The sequence below is a fragment of the Peromyscus eremicus genome, chromosome 1, assembly GCF_949786415.1.
Source record: "Peromyscus eremicus chromosome 1, PerEre_H2_v1, whole genome shotgun sequence".
NCBI classification, from domain to species: domain Eukaryota; kingdom Metazoa; phylum Chordata; class Mammalia; order Rodentia; family Cricetidae; genus Peromyscus; species Peromyscus eremicus.
The window spans coordinates 170,606,746-170,623,976 of NC_081416.1; positions in this window are offsets into that span (position 1 = coordinate 170,606,746).

Consider the following 17,231-nt stretch of genomic DNA (forward strand, 5'->3'; position numbering starts at 1 on the left):
GGTTGCAGGCTGCTCAGACTCTTTTATGGGGAGGGAAGGCAGGCCCCCTCCGTTACTCCAACCGTCTCTAATGCAGCCTTCCTCACACTCAGGGCCCAGGAAAGTGGAGAGGAGAGAGCGAGGTCTAGCTCAGGCACCTGGCGGGTCTGGGGCTTACCTGGGTAGAAGTCTTTGGACTTAGAAAGCTTGATGGTGGCTCCCGTCTCCTTCTGCAGCTGCACGATAGTCTGGCCACCTTTGCCGATGATGGAGCCGGCTGCGTAACTGGGGATGAGCACCTTCAGGAAGTACTCGCCTTCCTCTGCAGGGCATACAGGGTGGGAGGGAGTGAGCGAGGGAGGGGTCCCACTTTAGGAAGGCACCTCCAGGAAGATGCCAGCATGGGACCCCCCCAAATCACGGCTTCACACTGTAGTAATGACCATGGCAAGAGCAGTTAGAAAGAGAGCACAAAACCAGCTTCCCTCACTCACTAATTCACTCTTTTTTTTCTTCCTTTTTTTTTTTTTAAATGTATTTATTTATTATGTATACAGTGCACATATCCCTGCAGGCCAGAAGAGGACATCAGATCTCATTACAGATGGTTGTGAGCCATCATATGGTTGCTGGGAATTGAACTCAGGACCTTTGGAAGAGCAAGCAGTGCTCTTAACCTCTGAGCCATCTCTCCAGCCCCCCACTCTTTTTTTTTTGCAACAAAGTCTCACTATGTAGCCCCGGCTGGTCTGCAACACACTATGCAGACCAGGCTGGTTTCGAGTTCACAGAGATCTTCCTGTCTCTGTCTCCCCAGCGCTGGGATTAAAGGTTGTGCACCACCATGCCTGAACTACATTCAATTTATTTATTTATTTATTTATTTTGAGACAGGCTCTCACATAGCCCAGGATGGCCTCAAATTATGTAGTTGTGGATGGCCTTGAATTCCTAATCCTCCTGTCTCCACATCACACCCCAAGTACTGGGATCACGGGAGTGCACCAAGATACCTAATTTATGTGGTGCTGGGGATGGAACTCGGGGCTCCATGCCTGCTGGACCAGCACTCTGTCGACTAAGCCACATCCTCAGGACTCATTCATTCATTCAACAAACAATGACTGAGCACCTGCCTGTATACATACTTGGCAGTAATGTGGGGAAACAGCAAAAGCTTCCCGCACTCTGTGTGCAAATAAGGCCATGAGGATTGGAGTAATCTAAGCTAGAGTTTGGACAATGACATTCTTCTAGAGAGGAAAGACCCCGGAGTTCATGCAAGACGGGGAGGAAGCGGTATGAGAGCAAAAAGCAGCAGGAAAAGGAATGGGGAGGGCAGAGGAGTGCAAGATCAGATGTGAAGGCCTACCGAAATGCACATCCTTAACATCACACACTTTCTTTTACAGTTTTAGGGCACTGGGTACTGAACTGAGGGTCTCTTGCAAATACTTTATCACTGAGCCACACCCCAGGCCCTCACTGGGGGATTCTAGGCAGGGGCTCCACCACTGAGCCACACCACAGCCCCTCACTGGGGGATTCTAGGCAGGGGCTCTACCACTGAGCCACGCCCCCAGCCCCTCACTGCAGGATTCTAGGCAGGGGCTCTACACTGAGCCACTCCCCAGCCCCTCACTGGGGGATTCTAGGCAGGGGCTCTACCACTGAGCCACACCCCAGCCCCTCACTGGGGGATTCTAGGCAGGGGCTCTACCATTGATCCACACCCCAGCCCCTCACTGGGGGATTCTAAGCAGGGGCTCTACCACTGAGCCATGTCCCAGTCTCCTTTAAAATTTTTTTGGGACAGGGTCTCACCAGGTTGCCCAAAGCTGTCTTTCAACTCACTCTGTATCCTAAGCAAGCATTGAACTTGGGGGTTGATTCTCCTGCCTCAGCTTTCAGAGTGTCTGAGATGACAGGCCTCTGGCCACCCGGCCCAGATCTGAGTAGGCATGTGTATTCATCACTCATGTGCAGCACCTGATAAACCCTCAGTTCCACCCAAAGTACTTTACAAACATCAGCTATTTTAATTTTCACACTGTCCCTGAAAAGAAACCCATTCTACAGATGGAAAAAAATAAGGTTAACAAGGAATCCTCCCAGAGTCACTGAGCTGGTAAGATGCAGAGCTGGAATGTGGACTCAGCCTGGTTCTGGAGTCCATGTTCTGGTCTGTTATCACTGAGGTACAGTGGAGGGGGTGAGCCGCACGGCAAAAGTGAAGCCTCTGAGAGGATGGCACGTGAGTCCTTAGGAAAACCTCAGGTGATGGTTGGTGGGAGGGGAAGGGGAGACGGTGCTGGTGCGGTGGTGAGGTTTGCGGGGGGGCCACGGTGACGTCTGTGGCTCTTACTCCAAGCCGAATGGGAGGATCAAGGGTGTGTGAACTAATTCAAGATTTGAGAACATTCCTCCTGGGCCAGCAAGATGGCTCAGTGGTGAGAGGAGGTTGCTGCCAAGCCTCAGGACTTCAGTTCAATACCCAGGACCCACATTGTGGAAGGAGAGAACTGACTCCCGCAAGCTGTCCTCTGGTCTGCAAAAGCATGCCATGGTGCGTGTGCATACACGTGCACACACGCAGAGAGATAAGTAAAAAGCAAAAATATTTTTCAGGGGGGAGACAAGTTCTCTCTATTACATAGCCCTGGCTGTCCTGGAACTCACTCTGTAGACCAGGCTCATAGATATCCACCTGTATCTATCTCCTAAGTGCTGGGATTAGAGCATGTGCCTCCATGCCTGGCCTTAGGCTATGGATACAACAGAGTGCTTGCCTAGCATGCATGAAGCCCTGGGTTCGATCCCCAGCACCATATAAATTGAGTGTGATGGTGCACACCTGTGATCCCGGCACTTGGGAGGCAGAGGCAGGAGTTTAGGGTTATCCTTGGCTACACAGTGAGTTCGAGGCCAGCCTGCGCTATATGAGACCCTATCTTGAAAACAAGACAAAACAAGAACATTCCTCTGATGCCTATGACAGGAACAGATCGTAAGGGCAAAGGGGAAGGAAGCAGGTGTTACAAGAGGTCCCGAGGGGCAGTGGACTGACTTAGGGAGCCACGGGGAAATGGACGGATGAGGGCTGGATTGGAGATTTTCACTTTGTGCACCGTTGGGGGGAATGCATACATGTTTGCAGACATGTTTGCACGTGTGTGGTGACAAGAGATAGGATTCCTTATGGGTTTGGAACTCGTGGTGCGGGCAAGGCTTACCTTACATAGGCCAGAGGACAACCTGTGGGAGTCAGTTCTCTCCTCCCACTGTGTGGAACCCGAGGACTGAACTCAGGTCCTCAGGCTTGACAGCAAGCCTCTTTACCTAAGGAGCCATCTTGCTTTTTTTTTTTTTTTTTTTTTTTTTGAGACAGGGTTTCTCTGTGTAACCCTGGTTGTTCTGGAACTCGCTTAGTAGACCAGGCTGGCCTCGAACTCAGAGATCCATCTGCCTCTACCTCCCAAGTGTTGAGATTTAAAGGCGTGCGCCGCCACCGACGGGCTCCTGCTAAGCCATCTTGCTGACCTCTGGACATTCATTCTTACAGACCGATGTCCTCGGTAACGCAGCCATGCATGAAACACCTAGTTAGCGCATCCTTAAGGCAAATCTCTAACCTAACTCTTAACTTCTAAACAAACTGTTAGCCCTTGGTGCTCCCAGGATGAAAATTCTACAGCCTTTTCAGTGGGAGGCCTTTTGTGATATGGCCCTGCTTCTCAGCTTCGCTTTCTCATTGCCCTTGGGGACCAGATTCACTGTCCTTCTATTTCTTCGGATATTACCTGTTCCCCCCACCTCAAGGCCTTTGCAGATGCTCTCTGCCTGGCACTTCCTCTCATTTTGGGGGGCTTCACTGCAATGTTACTTATTCTCCCAACCTTTCCTGCAACACTGAGAACTGAAGGCACCCCCCCCACACACACACACAGACACGCACCTTGTTTCATACATCCAGAGCAGTTTGTCACATAGGGCCAACATGGACCCCACCCACAGAGCGCACCTCTGTGTCCCTTGCACCATTGACAGCACACAGTAGGCTTGGGATAAAACGTGGGAAAAGGAAGGGAGTTGGGCCATTCTGCCTCCAAGGCTTAAGGGCTTTACCATCCCCCAGAATTTTTCAACTTTTCCTTTTAAGTATAGGATGCCTATTTTTACCATCAAACACAAAACCCCAAATGGTAGTAGGGTGAGCAAAGCTGCCTCCCAGAGCACATAAAAGAAAACTGTTATTTGTAGTTGGGAGGTGTGGCTCAGTGGTACAGCCCCTGCCTAGAATCTCCAAGTGAGGGGCTGGAGGTGTGGCTCAGTGGTAGAGCCTCTGCCTAGAATCCCCCAGTGAGGGGCTGGGGCGTGGCTCAGTGGTAGAGCCCCTGCCTAGAATCCCCCAGTGAGGGGCTGGGGGTGTGGCTCAGTGGTAGAGCCCCTGCCTAGAATCCCCCAGTGAGGGGCTGAAGTGTGGCTCAATGGCAGAGAACATGCCTAGAGTGCACCAGTGTGGAGCGTCCACCTACTGTTCCAGGTCCTGAGCTCCACTCCTAGCACTGCACGAACTATAGAAAGCTGACCTGGATGGGGTAGGTGCTAAGTTCTTCCACCTCAGCATGGGTCCTTCAGAGTGAGGGATCTGGGATCCTAATATGTTTTGTATGGTGGTGTGGGGCACAATGGCTGGACCTGGCCTTCTAAGCATGAGGAGGAAGTCAAGAATAAAAGGGTTTTATTGAGCCCAAGGCAATCCTCTTAAAATGGCCTAATCAGACCATTAAGCCTATTAGGTAATTAACCTCCCCCCTCCTCCAGGGAGCCTTCTCATCCATCATCAGGACCCCTGCTCAATTCACTTTCTTTTCTCCTCTCCTCTTTTTTTTTTTTTTTTTTAATGCAGCTTAGCCATGTATCCTAGACTGGCTTCAAATTCATAATCCTCCTGCCTCAGTCACTCAAGTGCTGGAATGACAGGCTACATCATGACAACTATCCCTCCCAGGTTCCCTTTGGGTGCTCAGAAGTGTCTATCATCTCTGAAAGCTGGGATGTCCGCACCTCATTCCCTCTGTCCTGCGACCCCTCAAGCTCCAGTTGGCGATTTCCATATGGAGCAGGCAGACAATCACAAATGAAGTGTGAATTTTGTTATTGAAAGTCTAAATGGCTTTGGATACTTTGTCTCACCTCTTTTGCAGCCTCAATTTCCTAACAGTAAAATTGAAGACACAGTAGCACTGACTTCCAGGGGATATAATCATTCACTCAACAATGACCCGAAAAGTATCTAGAATGTTCTGGGCACATAGCACTTATCCACGCCATATGCTATCATCACGACTATCCATTGTTTGTTTGTTTTTGAGACTGGCTGCCCTGGAACTCACTATGTAGACCAGGCTGGAATCCAACTCACAGAGATCCTCCTGCCTCTGCCTCTGGAGTGCTGGGATCAAAAGCGTGCGCCACCAACCTCCTGCCTCAGCCTTCCAAGAGCTTGTAGTAAAGTACCGTTCAGTGGTCAGCACATAATGGGTGCTCTCTGCCCACTGAGTAGAAAACCAGTGTTTAAGTTTAGGGGTTTGGTTGGGAGGCAGGAGAAAGAGGGGGAACTTTATGTCCCTCATCATCTAGTCTGCCCAAGCCGTGACCCATTTTTTGGAAGAGAAATGTCCTCTTTGATTTTTTTCTTCTTCAGCCCACCTTCTCTCTATATGAATGTATACAGCATACATGGCGGTCAGAGAATAATCTGTGGCAGCCAGTTCTTTACCTCTCCTTAGGTCATCACACATGGCAGTAACTGTCTTACCTGCTGAGCCATCTCACTTGTTAGTTCTTTTATTTTCTTTTTGTGGTACTAACAGTTGGATTGAACTCAGGGCCCCCTACATACTAGACAAGTGTTCTACCACTGAACCACATCCCCAGCCCCTCACTGGGGAATTCTAGGCAGGGGCTCTACCACTGAGCCACACCCCAGACCCTCACTGGGGGATTCTAGGCAGGGGCTCTACCACTAAGCTACACCCCCAGCTCCTCATTGGGGGATCTAGGCAAGGGCTCTACCACTGAGCCACACCCCAGCCCTTCACTGGGGGATTCTACTGAGCCACACCCCAGACCCTCACTGGGGGATTCTAGGCAGGGGCTCTACCACTAAGCTACACCCCCAGCTCCTCATTGGGGGATCTAGGCAAGGGCTCTACCACTGAGCCACACCCCAGCCCTTCACTGGGGGATTCTAAGCAGGGGCTCTACCACTGAGCCACACCCCAGCCCCTCACTGGGGGATTCTAGGCAGTGACTCTACCACTGAGCCATGCCCCAGCCCCTCACTGGGGGATTCTAGGCAGGGGCTCTACCACTGAGCCACACCCCAGCCCCTCACTGGGGGATTCTAGGCAGGGGCTCTACCACTGAGCCATGCCCCAACTCCTACATGGGTAGATTTGAAGCAAGTGCTCTACCGCTGAGCTACATTTCCAACCTTTTTAAAGTTTTTTTATTTTTTGATAGGATTTAACTGAGTTACCCAGAATGACCTTCAACTCACAGTCCTCCTTGCTTCAGTCTCGAGAATAGCTGGAGTTACAGGCCAGCACTTTCCCACCCTGCCTGGGAAAGGCCTTGTGATACAAGGGCAACCCCATGCCTAGTCTCTTGTCTGGAAATCTCTCTGGTACCTTCCTTTGTAGAGTGTTGTCATTACATTTTGTTTACTCTCTCCCCGCGTGTGTGTGTGTGTGTGTGTGTGTGTGTGTGTGTGTGTGTGTAGGGGTGCCATGGTGTGAGTATGGAGGTCAGAGAATAATGACCATGTGGGTCCTGGGGAGTGAACTCAGGTCATCAAGCTGGGTGGGAAGCATTTTTTTTTTTAACCTGCTGATCCATCAGCAGCTCTCCCCAGCTTTCTTCTGTCGTATACTTGATTTCTGCCCTCCTGTGCACCCCTGAATCATGACATCTTTCCTTCTCCTCTCCTTCTTCCTTCCCTTTCTGCAACGAGCCTTCCTTGAACATCTGCTCGGGGCCCATGCTGGCATTAGAGGCTGGGGATACAGCAAGGAGCCCACACACACAGTTCCTTTTTCCTCAAACTTTAAGACGTATGTAAAGGGGGGGGGGGGGATGCTGGACCAGAGAGATGGCTCAAAAGATTTCAAGCCAGGCATGGCTGTGCACATCCTGGATCCTAGAACTCAGGAAGGTGAAGTATTTGAAAAGTCCAGCCCAGCCTGGGTTGCAGATGGAGTTTCTGTTTTTTTTAAAAAAACAACCAAAGAAACCTGGGCCGACAAGATGGCTCAGCGGGTAAGGGTGCTTGCCTCCAATCTGACCACTGGAGTTCGAGCCCTCAGTCCCGCTGGGTGGAAGGAGAGAACCAACTCCTCAAGGCGTTCTTTGACCCCCACTTGTGCACCGCCGCACAGGCGCGCGCACGCGCACCCAACACCCTGAGTGAATAACTAATTAACCAAATAAATGTAATTAAAACAAACAACTGTGGCGGGAGGGAGACAGATACCACAACAGCGCCTGGTGGGGCACACCTCTAATCCCAGCACCAGTGAAGCATGAACAGGAAGATCCGGATAACGCAGGCCCGGACTACAGAGAGCGCCGCGGGCCGACCTACCCAACATGAGACTCTGAAGAGAAAAACAAGGAACAAAAACCCAAAACGAAGCAAAAATATAGCTAGTTTCTCTCAGATGCAGGATCCATCTAATTACTGGGAGCGCGGATGTATTCAGGGGCAGGTTGCTCGGCTAGCACGTGGGATGCCCTACGTCCAACCTGGTCCCCAGTGCTGTGTAAACTGGGCACAGTGGCACACACCTGTACTGTCAGCATTTGGGAGGTGGAAATAGGAGGATCAGGAGTTCAAGGTCATGCTGGGTTACTTACAGAGCTTAAGGTGAGCCTGGACTACATAAGACCCTGTCTCAAATTACATATATGTAACATGTATATGTATGTATCATCCATCCATCCTTCCATCCATCCATCCACCCCCTCATCTATCATCTATGTAAGACATGAAATCAGAAGGACCGTTGGTATTGGAGAAAGAAGGGAGGGAAGGACAAGGGAGGGTAATTGAGGGTAAGTATGAACAATGATATACTTATGGAAATGTCACAGCAGGAGCCAGTGAGAAGCCTCAGCAGGTAAAGGCGTTTACCACCAAGGCTACCAACCACTATTCTCCACACGTGTGCTGTGGCATACATACCTCCCCACACACACACATACACACACCATGAATGAATACATGTAATTTAAAATGTTAAAAATTCATAATAAAACTCATTGTTTCACACACACACACACACACACACACACACACACACTTAACTCAAAGAAAATAATCCACCAAAAGAGTGGATTGCCAATAATTACAATGGCTTTACCTCTTTCAGTGTATCAACATAAACTCACAATAGTCAAGAAGAACATAAAAACACTTGTGGGTGATGAGGTCTCCTGACTATAGAAACTCAAAAAAAAAAAAAAATTAACTCCAGAAGTCTCCACTGTGGACCTCTGTCTGTCACCTGTCCTTTCTAGAAACTTCTACCTAGCCTTCCTGTTTAGGGCACGGCACACTATGGAGTCCATCTCTTTTGGGAAGGAGCCAGGCCTCTGTTTCCTACAGCAAAGGCAGAGACATTGACCTTGGCTGAACCTGGAACCCCGAGACCTCACAGGCCTTTTCCTGTCTGAACAGCCAATGCTGAGCTTTCTGTGCCCGTGAGGAAGACAGGCCAGAGGCCAGGACTCACACTCGTCCACACAGCTCCCAGAGCCCAGTGACAGTGACAGAGAAGTTGAGGAGGAAAGCTCCCACGCCCCTCTTGCCGGTCTCCTCCAGGGCTGCAGTGTCAAGCATGGCCACCTCAAGACAAAGCTGGCTCCTCCTGCTTACCATGCCCCCGGCCAACACTTCCTTTCACGCCCATCTCCCTTGACAATGCTTCCAGTACACTCAACCAGTACACTGCCTTACAGAGAAATCTTGCCTACCCAAGAGATCTGGACTCTCCAGGCAAGAGTGAGACACTGCCACAGAGTGGATGCTGTAAGGTGGCTTAGTTCCCCAGGGATCACCAGTGACAAAATTAGAGCCCAGGCTGACGTAGTGGCACACGTCTCTAATCTCAGTACTCCAGAGGCAGAGGCAGGAGGACTGCCGCAAGTTCAAAGCCAGGCTGGGCTACACACCCAGGCTAGTTAGGGCTACACAGCAAAACTCTGTCTTGATGCAAAACAAAACACCACTAGCACACATGCATATAAGCCAAAAAACATTTGGGACTGGAGAGACAGCTCAGTGGTTAAAAGTATTTTCTGTGCAACCATGGGATTCTAGCACCTATACCAAAAGTCTCACACTCAAGTATGCCTTAAACCCAGTGCTGTGGTGGGTGGAGACGGGAGGCTGGCTGGCACTTGCCTGCTGTCAGCCTAGCCGAAAATAATCGAGAGCTATGTTCAAGTAGAGACCCCCAACACAAAGGGATATGGCAGAAGATAATAGAGAGGGTATTGGAGATCTTCCTCTGGCCTCCATGCATACACATAGGTGTATACACACACGCATGCACACACGCACGCACGCACGAGCATGCACATGGGGTCAAGGAAGCACACATCTTAGCGAGGTTGTTTTGGGTGATACCATGCCTAGAGGGAACCAAAGTTGGGGTGTTGTCCTCATGATACCTGTTTGTGGTGAGGGCTGGGGCTGGGGGAGTTGATACAAAGGCAAGAGGAGCCCAGGGTGTGAGTTTGAGAATGCCACTGGAAGCATTGGTGGTGGGAGGGGGGGGGGTTACTGGCGGAAGCCGAGAAACATCGAGGGCATGGTGTGGAAGCGTGTGCTGGGGAGGGGTGGGGTGTCAAGGCATTTGGGTCTCTTCATGAATGATCATGTGCTAGCTTGTGCAGAAGAGCAGCCTAGGATTGTGCCTGCTCAGAGTAACATCCTGAAAGTGTGATGCTCTTAGAGAGACCGAGAGATTGGTTCAGTGGGCCTGGAGATGTAGCACAGGGGTAGAGCACCTGCCTGGCCCACGTGAAGTCCTGGGTTCAAGTCCACAGCATACCAAAATAGAAGAAAAGAGGAGGGGAGGGAAGGGTGGAGCTGGCAGAGTGGCTTATCAAACGAAGGTGCCCGCCACCGGATCTGAAGACCTGAGTTTGATGCCTGGGACCCATACCGTGGAAGGAGAGAACCAGCTTCCACAAGCTGACCTGATGTGCTCCATCCACTTGAATGAATAAATGTAATACGATTGTAAACAAAACAAACCAGACAAAAAGCAAGGGTAAAGCCCCCTTGGGCAAGTCTCACTAAAAAAAAAAAAAAAAAAAAAAGGTTATTCTGGGACTGAAGAGATGGCAAGCCAGTTACTGTTTTTGCAAATATCTGGAGTTTGGTTGCCAGTACCCACATTTGGCGGCTTACAACTGCTAGGAGCCCCAGCTCCAGGCAGGGATCCCATACCTCTGGCCTCTGAGGGCACCCACACACATGAGCATATGCACACACACACACACACACACACACACACACACACACACACACAATTTAAAATAAAGATAATTTAAAAAAGGATTATTCTTCCATATTCTTGGTGGCAGAGTTAGAAGCCATGATGGGGTAGCCATGATAATATGCCTCAGCAAGAGGACTGGAGTTTGGATCCCCAGAACCTATATGGATGCTGGGGGGAGTCGGGGCGCTACCAACATGGGTCACCATGTCTGGCTCGCACAGGGAATTTCAGTAACTAGACGGAACCACCCAGACCAGTCAGTTTATCTAGAGCAGTAAATCCTGCTGACCCCATTTTCCAGAAGGGAGACTGAGGTTTGGAGCATTGATATCCCTTGTTAAGAGTCCCATGCCAAATACATGGTGGTGATATGCTTTAAACCTGGCAAGGAAGTTTTCCTTCCATGATTCTTTTTTTTTTTTTTAGTTTTAGATTTATATATTTTATATGTATTAAGTAATTTGCTTAAGTGAGCACATGTAAGCAAAACACTCAAAGACATAAATAAATCTTTAAAAAAATGTATAATGTGCACCACATGCATACCTAGTGCCCTCGGAAGTCAGGAGAAGGCATTGAATCCCCAGGAACTGTAGTTACAACCGGTTGTGAGCCACTGTGCAGGTGCTGAGGATTGAACTAGGGTCCTCTGCGAGAACACATGCTCTTAACTGCTGAGCCATCTCTCCAGCCTCTATCCATCCGGGGCTTTTGTCCTGGTGGCGTGTGTGTGTGTGTGTGTGTGTGTGTGTGTGTGTGTGTGTGTGTTTGGGGTAAGGGATTCTGGGGTTGAGATCTGGGTGGGGAGCTCCTGGGGTGTGAGATATGTCTGTGCCACCGATGGTGGGCCAGGTAAGATGATCTGGTCACTGAAGTTAGAGCTTAAGAATTACAGTCTGCACAATAGGTGACACTCTTACATTTACTTTTTATTATTGTGTGTGTGCATGATGTATGCGTGCACTCATGTGCCATGGTGTGTGCAAGAAGGGGAGAGGGCAGCGTTTTGGAGGTGTGTCTCTCCTTTTGCCTTTGCGTGGGATCCAGGAATCACATCCACATGGCCAGGCTTGTGCAGAAAGCACCTGTACCAGCTGAGCCACTTGAGGATCTTTCTGGGGACACTCTTAAGTCTACCAGACAGGTTCCACCCCCCCCCAAAAAAAAAACCCTTGGTACTGGGTATAAAGCTCAGTGCCTTGACATGCTGGGCAAGTATTTGATTGTTGAGCCACGCCCCCAGCCCCTCATTGGGGGATTCTAGGCAGGGGCTCTACCACTGAGCCACACCCCCAGCCCCTCACTGGGGGATTCTAGGCAGGAGCTCTACCACTGAGACACACCCCAGCCCCTCACTCGGGGATTCTAGGCAGGGGCTCTACCACTGAGCTACACCCCCAGTCCCTCAATGGGGGATTCTAGGCAGGGGCTCTACCACTGAGCCACACCCCAGCCCCTCACTGGGGGATTCTAGGCAGGGGCTCTACCACTGAGCCACACCCCCAGCCCCTCACTGGGGAATTCTAGGCAGGGGCTCTACCACTGAGCCACACCCTCAGCCCCTCACTGGGGGATTCTAGGCAAGGTCTCTACCACTAAGCCACACCCCAGGCCCTCACTGAAGGACTTTAGGCAGGTGCTCTTCCACTGAGCCACACTCCAGCCCCTCACTGGGGGATTCTAGGCAGGGCATCTACCACTGTGACATGCACCCAGGCCCCCACTAGAGGATTCTAGGCAGAGGTTCCACAATTGAGCTACATCCCTAGCTCCATTTTTTATTTGTTTATTCATTTTACTTTTTTATATTGAGATAGAGTCTGGCTATGTAGCCCAGGATGACCTTCAATCTCCAGTCATCCCACCCTAGCCTCTCCATAGCTGGGATTACAGGCAGTTTCTTTGATTTTTTTCAAATAACTCCCAAGGCTGGATTTTCTTCCAGTGTCTTCACTGGAGTCCTCTTGCTCCGTAACCTCCTTTCCCTCCTAGTGGCATTTGTCAGCCAGCCAGGTTTCCAGACACCAGCCAGAAAGGCCACTAGTTCCCGCCCCCCCCCCCAGTACCCCTAACAACAAGGTTTGTTTGGTGTGCTATCACCTGTGATGCCCTGGTAGAGTCCTTCACCATTCTGAACCTCAGTGTCCTCTCTGAACAAGGCATCCTCCATAGAATCTGTCCACACCGTGGAGCCGGCCTCCCTAGTTCAAATCATAGTCCTGCTTCTTCTTAGCTGAGTGATCTTGCCCAAGTTCCCAAACCTCTCTGTGTTTCAGCGTTCATTTGAAAGATGGGTAACAGAATAGGAAGTATTCAATGACCCATGTCCAATAGTTTCCATAATACTTCTTGGCACTATAAATGTTAGCCGTGATTATAATTGATTGGTATTTTTACATCACAGCATGTTGGGAGAATGAGATGGAATTGCATGTCTGACATTAAGCAATGATATGCTAGCCATTATGACATTATCAATATCGTTATTGTCACGCCTGCATTTAGAAGCTGGGGACACAGAAGCGCAGAAAAGGGGAGGGGTTGGCCAAGCATTCCACAGCCACCACTGTCCTCCATTGAAAGGAACTAAAAAATTTGAGATCAAGTCACCGACATTTGCCTTGCTCCAGACTATTTCTCTCAACAGAGGACCGCTTTTTTGTATCTCCTGGCCTCAGTTTCCCCAAATACGGTCTGGAGGTGGGGGATGGTCTGCAGGTTATAGTCCCTAAAGACTCCACTTAGTTTTGCCACTGTAGAAGGAAACATGAAATCCCAGTGATTAAGTCTCCGTGACCTGCAACCAATCAGTCCAGGGTTCAATAAATTCTGGATCTGCCACTTAGGAGCCCTGTGACCTTGGATAAGCTGTTTCATCTCACTGAGCCTCAGTTTCCCTCACTGGCTAACACACACACACACACACACACACACACACACACACACACACACACACCACACCACACCTTCAATAATCCCTTCAGAGGGTTGAATTGAGAAATTCACCTGGATCTCAGAGCCTGCCACAGCAGCACTGGAAGGGACCGTCACCAGCAGCCACGCAGGGCAATTGCCGCCTAGCCAGATCTGGGTCCCTGATCCTTACTGGGACTGACATCAGTACCAGGGCAGGAAGGAAGAAAGGAAGCCGGCTTTGGACATTTTCATGTTTGTGCTAGGGGTGGGGGCAGGAAGACAGGCAGGAAATTCTCTCTCACCCCTCCCCCAACTTCCCTTTCCTTCAATTTCTGCTGAGCACCCTCCCAGGCATCCAAGGGAACTTGGAATCCTGTCCCACCTGGCTTGAGGTGAGGGGGCCTGGGGTGAGAGAAAGAAGGAGGGGCTCCCGTTTATTCCAGGGGAGGCATGGGGAGTGGGCACCTGACTGCTCCTGAGCCAAGCTGGAGGAAGGTTATATGTACTCCTTGCTCAAACAAGATGAAGAGGGGGTTTGGGGATCATCTGTCTATTTTGGGGTCTCTTTCCTATCAGGGAGCCAGAGAGCTCGGAAGATCCCCCCTTCTCCCGTGTCCCACTTGTTTCCTGTACCCACTAGCATCGAGGACAGCACCTCGAGTCCGCTGCTTAGCCTTTTCTGCTGTGCACACACACCTCTTGCAGACGACACACACAGAGGGTCCGTTTGGTGTAGCCTACGCGTCTCCGAGGTGTCTAACATGGAGCTGCCTCATACACACACACATGCACACCCATGCTGTCACCCCCTGCATCTCCCTCCCCCATCTCTGGTGTAACACACCCAGCTCTTCCACACACACCTCCCTGTGTTACACATCTACACACATTCGGGTGTCGCACATCTCCCGGATCCAGGGTGTCCTAAGCATATATCCCTAGTCACTTGGAACTCCATTTTTCGCTTTCCTTGTGAACACGCCCTCAAAGGGTTTCACTGAGCCACAAGCCCCAGCTTTCCCTTTTCATACCCCCACCACCCCCAGTTACACACCCCCTCTGATGTCACCGTTGCACACCTCCATGTGTCACACCCAACCATAGCCTCTCTGGAGTCACACCCACACCCTTTTCCTTGTCACATCCCTGCACCAGCTTCTCTTGGTCCCACTCCACCCTGTACGCACTGGTACCCCACATGTAGAACCCCTTCCTCCAGTCCACACATAGTCTCGTGGTTCACACCCAGAGTCCATCCTTTCTGCCTCCCTACACACCCCCTTGCATGTCACACACACCCCTCTCACTCGTGTGTCAAGAGCCCCCTCCCGAGTGACAAGCACATACCTTCTCTTGTTACACACCCACCCTGGAGGGTCTTGTGTTCAGCCCTGTCTTTCACATACATACTCACACCCCCTACCCTGTCATATCCATGGTCTCTTAATGTCACATACCCAGGCCCTACGGGACCCTCACAGATACACACACCTGTCCTGGCCTTCCATCTTCCCCTCCAGTTTTACACACCCACCCTTTCCTCCATGTCACCCAACACACCCACCCAGCTTGTCCCCACGCACGGTCCCGCATACTGTCCACACCCGCCCCTTTCCGGGACAACCCTTGCTCAGGACATCCCCAGGGAGGGAGGTTCAGAAGCTCCCGGTCGGTCGGTCGGCAGGCCTGTCTCTACTCCTTCCCCTCCCCCAACCGGGACACGCAAACCCGGGGGAACACCCCTGCCCCGAAAGGGTCACATCACACACCCCTCAAGGACACACTGGCCCAGAAGGGACCCACGCCCCTCATCCTTAACTCCCCCCCACACCACAAGGACACTTACCACCCCCTCCCCCCCAGCCCCTCTCATCGCAGACAAAGCTCTCAGCCCCAGGGGCCTCGGCGACAAGAGAAAGGGGTCCGTCAGGGTCCCCAGCTCCTCGCGGAGGAGCGCCCCTCCCCTCCCCGGAGCACTTGCACCTGCCAGCCAGGGATGGGGGGGGGAGATGATGGAGGACGGCGATGCCCCCTTCGGCGCGCGATCCCCCCCCCCCCCTACGCCCCACGCCACGGTCCCGCAGCCCTGCCTCACCTCCCGTGTTGCTGCGCTTGGTGCAGACCACCTCGGGGGGCGTCTCGAGGGGCCTCTTGCGGGAATCCGGGGCCTCGGGCTCCATGGGGGGGGCCTGGGGCGGCGGCTGCTGCTGCTGCTGCTGCGGCGGCTGCGGCGGCGGCGGCGGCTGCTGTGGCGGCGGCGACGGCTGCTGGGGAGGCTGGGGCTGCGGCGGCGGCGGCGGCGGCGGGGGCGGCGGCGGCTGCGGGGCCGCGGAGGCCGTGAAGAGGCCGTGCACCGCGCCGGCGGCCATCATCCTCATGGTGGGGGGGCGGGGGAGGGGGAGGGGAGGGAGGGGGAGGGGAGGGGGCGGTGAGGAGGGGGGAGGGGAGCGGCGGGGAGGGAAGCGGGAGGGGGCTGGGGGGGGAGAGCGCTGACAGAGCTGGGAGGACGGGGCAGAGCAGGGTGGAGAGGGTGTGTGGGGGGGTCTGGGATGGAGAACTGAGGGGTGGGGTCCTGGTCTCTCAAAGATCACCGAAGCCGGCACTTGGCTGAGCCCGTGGGGTGCAGCGGGGACAGGACACCCTCCCTGTGCCCTTTCTTGGGGGCTCCCCACAGATGCGGAGGGCCGAGCCCCCCTCCCAAGGCCCTGTTCAGGGCGGGGGGCCGGAGATAAGAAGCGGAGGCAGCCGCTAGTGGGGGCCCGGGGGGCTGCGGGCGCGGGCGGCAGCGGCGACGGGGCTGGTGGTGGTGGCTGCTGGCCCGAGCATCTTCTCAGCCTAGGCTCCCACAGCGTCCTGGCCCCTCCCACTCGCGCAAGGTCACGCCCATGCCAGGCAGGGCCACGCCCTTCGGCGCCCCCATTGGTCCACCCTTGAAGCCTGGGCCACGGTCCTCCGGGTTGGCCACGCCCACCACTCTTGGAAGCGAGAGACCTGACTCCCCCCTGCAGGGTATAATAAGGACCATGAGGCTCCTCCACGCCTTCCTTCCTTACCCTTCACCCTTTTATTTGCCGAGGGGCAGGGCGGGACATAGACAAATGTAACCCAAAGCTGGCTTTGAACTCACTATGTAGCTCAGGCTAGCCTTGAACTCCGGATTCTCCTGCCTCCCAAGTGCCGGGATTAGGGGAATGTGCACGCCACCCCTACCTGTGTTTCACTTCTAAAGAGCATTTCTTGTGCACTTGCTCTGTGCCAGGGGTGGTTCTAAGTAAGAGATTCTCATTTAATCCCACAGGGAAGCAAAGATGGAATGTACTTTCGTTATTCTGTCTTACAGATGAGGACACTGGAGCCTCAGAGACCCGAAACAGCCAAGCGTGGGCGCTCACTCACGTAATCCCAGCACTTGACGGGAGGAGGCAGGAGAATTGCTTTGAGTCTGAGACCAGACTGGGTTACAGTGTAAGACCCTTTGTTAAAAAGCAAACAACGACCAAAGCAACAAGAAACAGAACAAACAAACACACACACACACACACAAACGAAAAAGAAGTAAAGGAAACAAGGACAAGCAGTCTGCTATCACTTGGCCAAAGCCAGAAATGCCCCTTCAAGTGTCACCTGTCAGCAAAGAAATCCCCCGATGGATCGTCCACCTCTCCGTGAAGAGTGGACGTAAGGCTACTGTCGGGCTCACAGGACTGAAATCTAGTTAAAGCAAGTAGCTGTCACAGAAGCCGACTGGCACTCGGTTCTATC